Raw genomic sequence first — 10,523 nt, forward strand, 5'->3', positions numbered from 1 at the left:
TATATGAAACAGACAGAAAACTGAATTCATATAAATTTCATTTCCAAGAAAAATAACTTTTTTTTTGCACTAGGCCTCTACAGAGGATACCTATTCTTTACTCATTGTACAGGTATAATCTCACAGCATTCTGCAAATATTGTGCTCGTCCATGAGTAATGTAGAATTTACGCTACGAAATTTATACGCGAAGAAAATTTTCGTAATCCTTTGGGTACGTTACACTGGATGTGGAACAGTCAAGCAGCAACTGAGAGTAATTGTTCATTGCTCGTGCATGGATGTCACTTTTGCTGTAGCTAATGAATAGTGCTCTCACAACTGTAGACCCTTCGACGGGGACAGAGCCCGCATCTCGTGGTCGCGCGGTAGCGTTCTCGCTTCCCACGCCCGGGTTCCCGGGTTCGATTCCCGGCGGGGTCAGGGATTTTCTCTGCCTCGTGATGGCTGGGTGTTGTGTGCTGTCCTTAGGTTAGTTAGGTTTAAGTAGTTCTAAGTTCTAGGGGACTGATGACCGTAGATGTTAAGTCCCATAGTGCTCAGAGCCATTTGAACCATTTGACGGGGACAGATGGGATTGTTGGTAGATGCTAGTTTTTTATGCCGCTGGAGAAGATATGGGAATAAATTTAGGAATTAGCTGAGAGTGATAAAGACAACATTTCACTACACAGTCTTGTCTGTTTCAAGTAGATTCTTGAATCAAATATAAATTTTAGAGGGATTGTATCGTTCAAACAGAAACATTTACTACTGAAAGACTACCTGTTAATAAAATCTTATAACACATTACGTCAGCAGCAATATACGAAATACAGCATTCTCACAATACTTCAAAATTTTGTACATAGTTTGGATGAAATTATGTTAATACGCATCATACTTAAATAAAATTATGAAAGTAATCTGAACTTTGAGGCTTTGGAATGGCATGTGATTTAGTATTGGAGATATCGATTCTGACACCTGGATCTACTAGTGAGCAAAAATGCTTCCGCATCAAGTTGCTCTTGGTCTCGACATTTAGTAATGATCTGAGTGCAAATATTTTGATCAAGGAATGGTCGGTTCTTGTTTTCCAACGAGCCATAAGCAAAACTTCTTATTACACTCCATCCAAGTGAAGGATCCAGCTCACCTTACCCATATGTTAACGTGGACATACCTCTTTGGAGCGCAGCGCGACCGCAGTTTTTGCTCTCGTGTACAGGTTGGAACCATTATGGACCGTTAACCCGACGAAATTTCAACGTGGTCTGAAGCAGCAAAAGGTGCTTATCCTTTTTCATACCTCCTATTGCGATTCTTCCCGTCGGGTGATCATGGGGGACATGCGACACTGACACATGCGTGAACAAAATGTCAAAGGTTCCTTCTAAGATCACCCAGTTTGCAAAATCGTCGGTGCCACCCACCCGCGTTAGTTGAGCACCTTATAAATGTGGATGTACAGACAAACTAGAGTCCCCGTCAGATGCAACCAGGCTGCACAGCTGGTCTTTCGCCGCCGCTGCGCTGCCCTTGCGCCTGATTACAGGCCATCGAGAAGCTGAGAGTGTCGTAAGTGTAGCATGTTTCCAAGCCGCTAGGACTTCGTCATGGTTCTGTCTCTACAGGTAAATTAAACTCCGTCCGAATAGGCCTTGGAAGGCCCAACGGTACCGTCCGGCCGCCGCGTCATCCTCAGTCCACAGGCGTCGCTGGATGCGGAGATGGAGGGGCATGTGGTCAGCACACTGCTCTCCCGGCCGAATGTCAGTTTATGAGACCAGAGCCGCTACTTCTCAATGAAGTAGCTCCTCAGTTTGCCTCACAAGGGCTGAGTGCACCCCACTTGCCAACAGCGCTCGGCCGACCGGATGGTCACCCATCCAAGTGCTAGCCCAGCCCGACAGCGATTAACTTCTGTGATCTGACGGGAAACGGTGTCACAACTGCGGCAAAGCCGTTGGCCTGTCTATACAAGTACATTTATAAAATTCTCAGTAGAAGTGGGCAGGTGCTATGGCGGGTTTCTTCACATACACTCCTGGAAATTGAAATAAGAACACCGTGAATTCATTGTCCCAGGAAGGGGAAACTTTATTGACACATTCCTGGGGTCAGATACATCACATGATCACACTGACAGAACCACAGGCACATAGACACAGGCAACAGAGCATGCACAATGTCGGCACTAGTACAGTGTATATCCACCTTCCGCAGCAATGCAGGCTGCTATTCTCCCATGGAGACGATCGTAGAGATGCTGGATGTAGTCCTGTGGAACGGCTTGCCATGCCATTTCCACCTGGCGCCTCAGTTGGACCAGCATTCGTGCTGGACGTGCAGACCGCGTGAGACGACGCTTCATCCAGTCCCAAACATGCTCAATGGGGGACAGATCCGGAGATCTTGCTGGCCAGGGTAGTTGACTTACACCTTCTAGAGCACGTTGGGTGGCACAGGATACATGCGGACGTGCATTGTCCTGTTGGAACAGCAAGTTCCCTTGCCGGTCTAGGAATGGTAGAACGATGGGTTCGATGACGGTTTGGATGTACCGTGCACTATTCAGTGTCCCCTCGACGATCACCAGTGGTGTACGGCCAGTGTAGGAGATCGATCCCCACACCATGATGCCGGGTGTTGGCCCTGTGTGCCTCGGTCGTATGCAGTCCTGATTATGGCGCTCACCTGCACGGCGCCAAACACGCATACGACCATCATTGGCACCAAGGCAGAAGCGACTCTCATCGCTGAAGACGACACGTCTCCATTCGTCCCTCCATTCACACCTGTCGCGACACCACTGGAGGCGGGCTGCACGATGTTGGGGCGTGAGCGGAAGACGGCCTAACGGTGTGCGGGACCGTAGCCCAGCTTCATGGAGACGGTTGCGAATGGTCCTCGCCGATACCCCAGGAGCAACAGTGTCCCTAATTTGCTGGGAAGTGGCGGTGCGGTCCCCTACGGCACTGCGTAGGATCCTACGGTCTTGGCGTGCATCCGTGCGTCGCTCCGGTCCGGTCCCAGGTCGACGGGCACGTGCACCTTCCGCCGACCACTGGCGACAACATCGATGTACTGTGGAGACCTCACGCCCCACGTGTTGAGCAATTCGGCGGTACGTCCACCCGGCCTCCCGCATTCCCACTATACGCCCTCGCTCAAAGTCCGTCAACTGCACATACGGTTCACGTCCACGCTGTCGCGGCATGCTACCAGTGTTAAAGACTGCGATGGAGCTCCGTATGCCACGGCAAACTGGCTGACACTGACGGCGGCGGTGCACAAATGCTGCGCAGGTAGCGCCATTCGACGGCCAACACCGCGGTTCCTGGTGTGTCCGCTGTGCCGTGCGTGTGATCATTGCTTGTACAGCCCTCTCGCAGTGTCCGGAGCAAGTATGGTGGGTCTGACACACCGGTGTCAATGTGTTCTTTTTTCCATTTCCAGGAGTGTATATGTCAATGTTGCATCCCCCGTGTTCACGCCACATAAACAGAGCGCTAAAAGAGCGTAAGCACCTTTAGCTGATTAGGATCACGTTCATCTTTGTCGAATGGCTTGGAACGGTCCCTCGTGGTTCGAAGTTGTACAAGAGAGGCAAAAAGTGCGGTCGCGCTGCGCGCCAAACGCGTGTGATCACGTTCCATGGGCAAGCAGCCCCACAACGTCCACAGAGAAGGGCTGAAAAGCCCGAGAGTGTTAACAGCGTCGAAGTTTGGGGAGAACGTCTACCCGTTGCTCACCACGAACTGTCGTTTTCGACCACGAAGTGTTTGGGAATAAACACTAAAGGGAAAACGGTGGTTTCATTGACGCCATTTTTGCCACCCCCTGCGGACTTTTCGTGACAGTTCTGAGTGGCGGTGTGTCTGTAATGTTTTCCTCGGCCACTCATCAGAAAAGCGCGTGATTTCAACGCTCCATCAGGCGTCAAAGGAAGGAGTGAAATGTGAGTAAGAGTGAGCGTGACGACCTTCTGGTCGTTCCACACGTCCACGGTGGCATTAGGAAGAATTGTAGTGAATTCTGTGGCAATGTGGCGTTTTTAACTTATCTTACATCTTACATGAACTGAACTTCTGAGCTGTGACTTTTTTTTGCTTGTGTTGACATCTTACTGTCTGAAGCGTCGTCATGATCGAGGATAATGCCGCAGGGGACGACGCTTTTACAGAGGAAGGTTGTACGCATATTTCAGCTACATTTAAAGTGACAGATCTGATGCCGCAGGAGATAAAAAGTTTGCAAATAGGAGTAGAGTCTGCTTGTCCGGGCAGATTGCGATGAGGGCTGGCTGAGAGTAGACTATGTAGCTGGAGGAAGTCCACTCTCGTAGGCTCAATAAACTTTAATGTTACATTGTCTAATATTACAAAGAAATACCATATACAGTTGAGTGGGAAGCGACTCGTTTTCTCAGTGATGTCAATAACAACAGATTTAGACGAGGTTAGATCAAATAAACAGGGTGATACTACTGCATCATGTCTCACAACTGCACTGGTAAGTAAAGTTATGCTCACAGACTTACTGTGTATATTCTCAGTGTTGTCGTAGATTGTCGCGGACAGCTTTATGGTCACGACTGAGTAAGTAAAGGTAATAGTCATAGAGGGTCTTATATGGCAATGTTGCTTCGCATTATCTTAAATATCCTAGCGTCTCGTGTATAAAGTCCTGTGTGGCAGCGTATTTTGTAAAGGAATCGTAGGAGATGTGTGCAGTGCTCGCTTACTGAATTATCCCCCACTGGAGTCTCCAGTTCATAAACTATCCATTGGGGAGACAATGATTCATAATAAGTGGCTTTTGTGAAGGCACTTTGAATTCTGTTTTTATATCTATCCATTTTTTATCCCAATATGACAATGATATAAACCAACTTAAGACAGGACATAAAGACTCAAAAATATAGTCTGTTTTAATCAGAAGCGTGGGTTACTTATTTTCTGGCCTGTCACACTCTTCCGTGGCGCTTGACTTCACACAACGTTTGTGCATGTGCCAACAGCAAGAGCGCAACGTCACAACTCGTCCTTTAAGGCAAGGCAATTGAATTCGCAGGTTGCAGGGATGCTGATGTATGCCGGCTGGCAGTGGCAGGTAGGTGTGTCTGCTTGACAGCTGGAATCGCGCGCAGCTGCAACACAGCCAGACGGCACTGGAGCGACTTCTCGTTGGTAGACACGTTGTGAATGTTGTGTTTTTCACCTAACTTACCGACATCGATGCAACATTCAGAGCTGGGTTATAAAGTTCATAGCTTTCCACATTCCACCATCTATCCAGAACTACCAGAAGCCGCCACTGTATTAGGCTCACAAAAATGAAACAACATCACGTTCCCATCACCCTGTCTAACACAGACTATAATAAAAATCCCATGTGGCCGAAAGGCGTGGTGCAAGTGTTTCAAATGGACTCCATTTCGGCGATTTGCTTGCCCCTACCTTACCACAGCAAACCTACGGGGGAAAGGAGACCTCGTGTTTTACAAGGAATACGAACCACGTGTCATTCCTGGCAGATCTTCATATCACTGAGAGGTGAAGGCTTTGTTAAAAGTAGAGTGAAGTTTTTCAGGAAGCGAATCCGCGACCTTTTGATTTCCAGGAATGTGTTTTACTTCAATACCACCATGTTCGGCATCCAGAGATCAGAATCATTCTTATTTTCTCTAACTATTTTTTGTTTTAAAATTGTATATTTTACAAGACAATGACTGAAGAGTGCCAATTTTACCTCCGCTTATGGTGTATGGTGTACGCTCCTCCCCCCCGTCAATGGCCTTGTCACAGTGTTGACACTGGTTACCGTCAGATTGAAACATGCCCTTAGAATAATTAATGAATTGCTGTGCTGGTAAACCTCTTACAGGAAGGCACTAACTACTGATAGGCATAGTTAGCAAATGAAAGATTTTAATAGAGAACAAACAATGTATTTACCTTAATAGTCTAATATATATAGCAGTTCATGACATCCAGTCTTACAAATTTCAAAACTCCGCCATTTCTCTCCCCACATCCACCACCACTGCTGGCGGCTCTCCCCAACTGCGCAACGCTACGCGCTGTTAACAGTCAACAGCCCAACACTACAATGGCAGACAACAATGCAAACTAGCCACAGACTGCACACAGCGCAGCCAGTGATTTTCATACAGAGCGCTACGTGGCGTTACCAATAAGAAAACCCAAACAGCCTACTTACAAGATCACTGAAATTAAAGGCTGTCGGGCTTGGCTAGGACTTGGATGGGTGACAATCTGAGGGTGCCGAGCGCTATTGGCAAGCGGTGTAGGTTCAGCCCTAGTGAGGCCATTTGAGGAGCTACATGGCTGAGATGTAGTGGCTCCAGTAACGAAAAGTGACATCGGCTGCGAGACCATGCTATCGGCCGAGGATGACACGGCAGTCTTTTTGGGCGGAGGTTTATCCGTCCACCCCCCCCCCCCTCTCCCAATGAAGGTGGGAAATGTAAATAAAGGTCAAATAAAGAAACAAAAGCGATCCAATCACACAGTGTTTGTATTTGCAGCCGGCAGTAACTTTCCACTTTGATGTTGGTGTTACACATTTGAATTTGTCTGGATATACAGTGGAAATAGTACTGTCTCAGCGGTGACAAGTTTGGCTTCACATTCGGCTATTTGTGATTGCTCATGGTCTAACCGTCCTTCTGCTGAATTAGTGCTCCATGTCTTCGCAGCCTAAATGCATCTATTCTAAGTAAAATCCAGTGTATCTAGGTATCCGTGACGAAAGAAAAGAAGTATGCGATGAGTGTGTCATTCAAGGGTCGAACTTTTTTTTTGTAGATGTGTAAACAACTGCTACAGCCGTAGCAGGATCAGTAGCAAGAGCATTTCCTACAACATAATTAGCAACAACAACAGCAGCAACGGTAACCACCCAACAAATTTTGGAAAAAGGAGTGAAACTGGAGTGATTAAAGACATGACAGCTGGACTTCTTAAAAATAAAGTGATGCCGTCAATCTATTCCATGCCCAATTGATTGCTCACCTGATACTAGCAACCAAGATATCTCAATAGGAAATCTGTGCCGTACTAGTACTGAAGCAACCGAATGGGTGGAAAATATGTGCCAGACATTGTGTCAGAGAGGAAAATAAGCACAAAATAGAAAAATAATAGATGTGACAATAGACCGGATGGTAACTGGGCTGAAAGACACAGAACGGTCACAACAGAAACTGGAAATATGGAAAGAGAAAATTAGCAGATCACACGTAATCAGGTTCATAGCCATAATCATAACAAATGCAGAACAGGAGGAAGGAGGAACTAAACAATTCCAAAGCTCAATAAATATTTACACAAGCAGAACTTAGTAAGGAAACTGACAATCATGTGTCCAAGCTGCAACATATAGCGCGGCAAATAAGTATTTAAGAAATAGGACCATGAGTGGACATGTAGACATCAGCTACGAATGAAGAGAATTGAAAGTAATATTAAATGGGAAACGCTTCCTAATGTTCCTCAAAATTATATTTATCCTATATGAGCCAGAAATGGTCTTATTAGGATCTTCACTTGTTATCTGAAAAAGGCCTAAGAAGCGGAAAACCGGTTTGTGACGGAATAAATGTAATTTTGTGGAATATTAGGAGATTTTTCCTATTTAAAGTAACCATGTTCTGAGAAGGACCGACGGAGCATTCAGTTAAAGATAGAACGTAAAGAGTTTAAAATAGACGTAGAATTGCGTAACAATAGAATATTAAAATTAACGAAACTAAGAACAGAGGGCGTTCTGGTTAGTACCGAATTATTAATGTTTTAAGAGAGAAAATTCTGACATTCAGTAAGAATTCCAAAAATTTTGCGTTGCTAGCTTGCAAAATATTTGCAGGCTAATCAGATAGTTTGAGTGAAAACTATGCAATACGTGAACAGTTGAACCATTCAATTAGAATCATCTACATTGTTGGTGAAAGAGGAATTGAATTTACAGAAAAAGCATGTGCTACTGACAGTAATATTGTAATTGAAAAGGAGAACATGATGAATTCTGTTAGGTATACATCAGTGAGTGATACTGTTTATGTCGACAATATTCAAAATGTCTCAATGCAAGATAACACCTCACTAATTTATTATTAACTGATATGAATAATGATGCCGGTAATGAAGATTTTGTGGAAGCAATCGATTCTAGACAAACAATCGAATCTAAATGTTTTTAATGAAGTTTGTTTGAATGAAAAGATGCTGGTGTACGTTTAAGTGGCAGATTGTAGACATATATTATTTGATAATGATGTTAGCAGATAATGAATATCATAATAGGAAATGCATTACACGAAGGACTTGGTGCCAAGATTTGAAAAAAAAAAAAAAAAAAGAAATGCTTCAAAGTAGATAAATACGCGGTTTCAAGTAAAAGTTAGAGGTTAACGATAAACACGATATGAAGCTCCTCTTCATATTGGATACTGAGCCAGCGTATTCTAGCTGATGAATTCAGAATAGAAGACATGTAATAGAAAGAAGAAACAGAATGTGGAAAATTACAAGCTGGAAATATTGAGCATGTCGACACTATAGATGTGGGAAAGGTTAAAAGTGAAGCATTACTAGCAGTTGCAATGAGGATGCCCGTATGTCTCAATATATTCTTGGACAGATAAGAAGTTATAATTCTGTGGAAGTTAATCTGAAAGTCAGTAGTAGAAATGTAGCTTGTAACTACAGAAAACCAATGGATAAAGAAATAGTTATTGAATACGGGACGGAAGAACGTAATTTCAATTCTAATTGTAATGATGAATATTTATAATCATTTTCCTGGGTGTAGACTTTCTGTGTACTCCAATATGAGGATGTAGGGTAGTAGAAATTATGGATAATCAATTACAGAAAAGGAGGAAGCCTTGGGCTTATGTACAGTAGAGTCGGTTAAAAATAAGGCTGATTATATCAACATATATCCATTGACTTTTCGTGTCCGGATAGCTGAGTGTGTCATCACGTCGCTTCTGGGTTTCGGCAGACACGCCAGCCCCGGCTCGAATCCGCCCGGTGACTGGTGTGCTGGCCAACCTCAATGGTATTAGTCGGTTTTACACGTCTAACTAGGTGAATGCTGGACTGGTCCCAACACCTCCGATTAGTTACATGATTCCCGAACATTTCGAAACACATTCTCACACATTCACATGGGATATCACTAGATGCAGACAGGTGAGATGTAATAATTTCCTACAGAGATGGGAGGGTGGGGAGGGAGGGGGGGGGGGGTTTGAAGAGTGGCGACAGAAAGAGCATCCGGCCGTCCTAAGGCTAACATTGTCAAATCATGACATGTTGACCCTATGAACATACGAGTTACGGCCAGGAAACAGAAGAAGAAATATCAAGTGATTGCAACTAAGAAATATTCGATGTTTCGTTTGGACATAGTGATGTGCCTTGTACAAAACAAGGACAGGTTGTGTAGATTCTGAATTTTCTTCGAAGATGGCCATAAAATCTTAGCATTTAAGCCATTTTCCGTTGTGTTAGCGAATACAGATGGTTTCACAACTAGACTACAGTAAACGCTTAATCGAAACTTGTAAAGACGAGAAAAGTAACTGTTATAAAAAGTTTGTTGTAGATAATAAATGAAACACAACAATATGAAATGTGTTGGTTGATAGAAGGCTTAATAAAATAATTAAAAATGAGAATAATATATCGTCTACCCAGAAAACCTTTGCATCAATTTCATTCCGATTACAGTGTTGTTAGCAACCATGGACTTACTCTAAATTTAAAATAAATACTAATTCCATAGCAAGGAGATTTAATCTCATGATATTAAATGCACTGCAAATATTTACTGAAATTCCAATTAGCGGGTTTCTTGCAGCAGATCTGGAGCTAGAGCTAATTATGCGAGTAACGTTCTACTACAGAACAAAATCTATGCACTGTTCAGATAACTTACGGGAATGCAGCTGAGTAATGTCGTCTACAACTGCCGATATTTTGACAGGAGACCACCCTGTCATCTTCAAGACAAAGCTGCACCCGGCCGCATTCCTGTAAGTTATCTTAACATTGTATAATCCAGGAAAATCTGAGATTTCAAATCTTTGGACTGGTTGTATAAATTTTTATTTTTGCTGGAGGTGTGATTCTAGTGCTTCTGTCTTGATGATATGATGAGTGGCTCTTAAGTTTATCTTATCACGCAGCTAATATTTGGTAAACAACTTATCCTCACTTTCTTTCGGACGCGGGTAGATAAGCCGATTCAATTACGATTTGACGATACTTGTGCCAGAAGAGGTGTTGACATTATGAAATGATGTATTTAGTTCACATTACAAGTAAATATAAGTAAAGAAATACCAGAAGAGGTGTTTGTCACTTGCCTTTGGGGTTTATATTTTGCCAAGGATATATAGCGATGATGCTTTGATTAAGTATTTATCCTTTAATTTCGTGTAGTCATTTTATCAAAAGTAACTCTAGATTACTTAACTATGTTCTGAATTTCCCGCTTGGTATAGG

This window comes from Schistocerca serialis, chromosome 4 (genome assembly GCF_023864345.2).
Source record: "Schistocerca serialis cubense isolate TAMUIC-IGC-003099 chromosome 4, iqSchSeri2.2, whole genome shotgun sequence".
NCBI classification, from domain to species: domain Eukaryota; kingdom Metazoa; phylum Arthropoda; class Insecta; order Orthoptera; family Acrididae; genus Schistocerca; species Schistocerca serialis.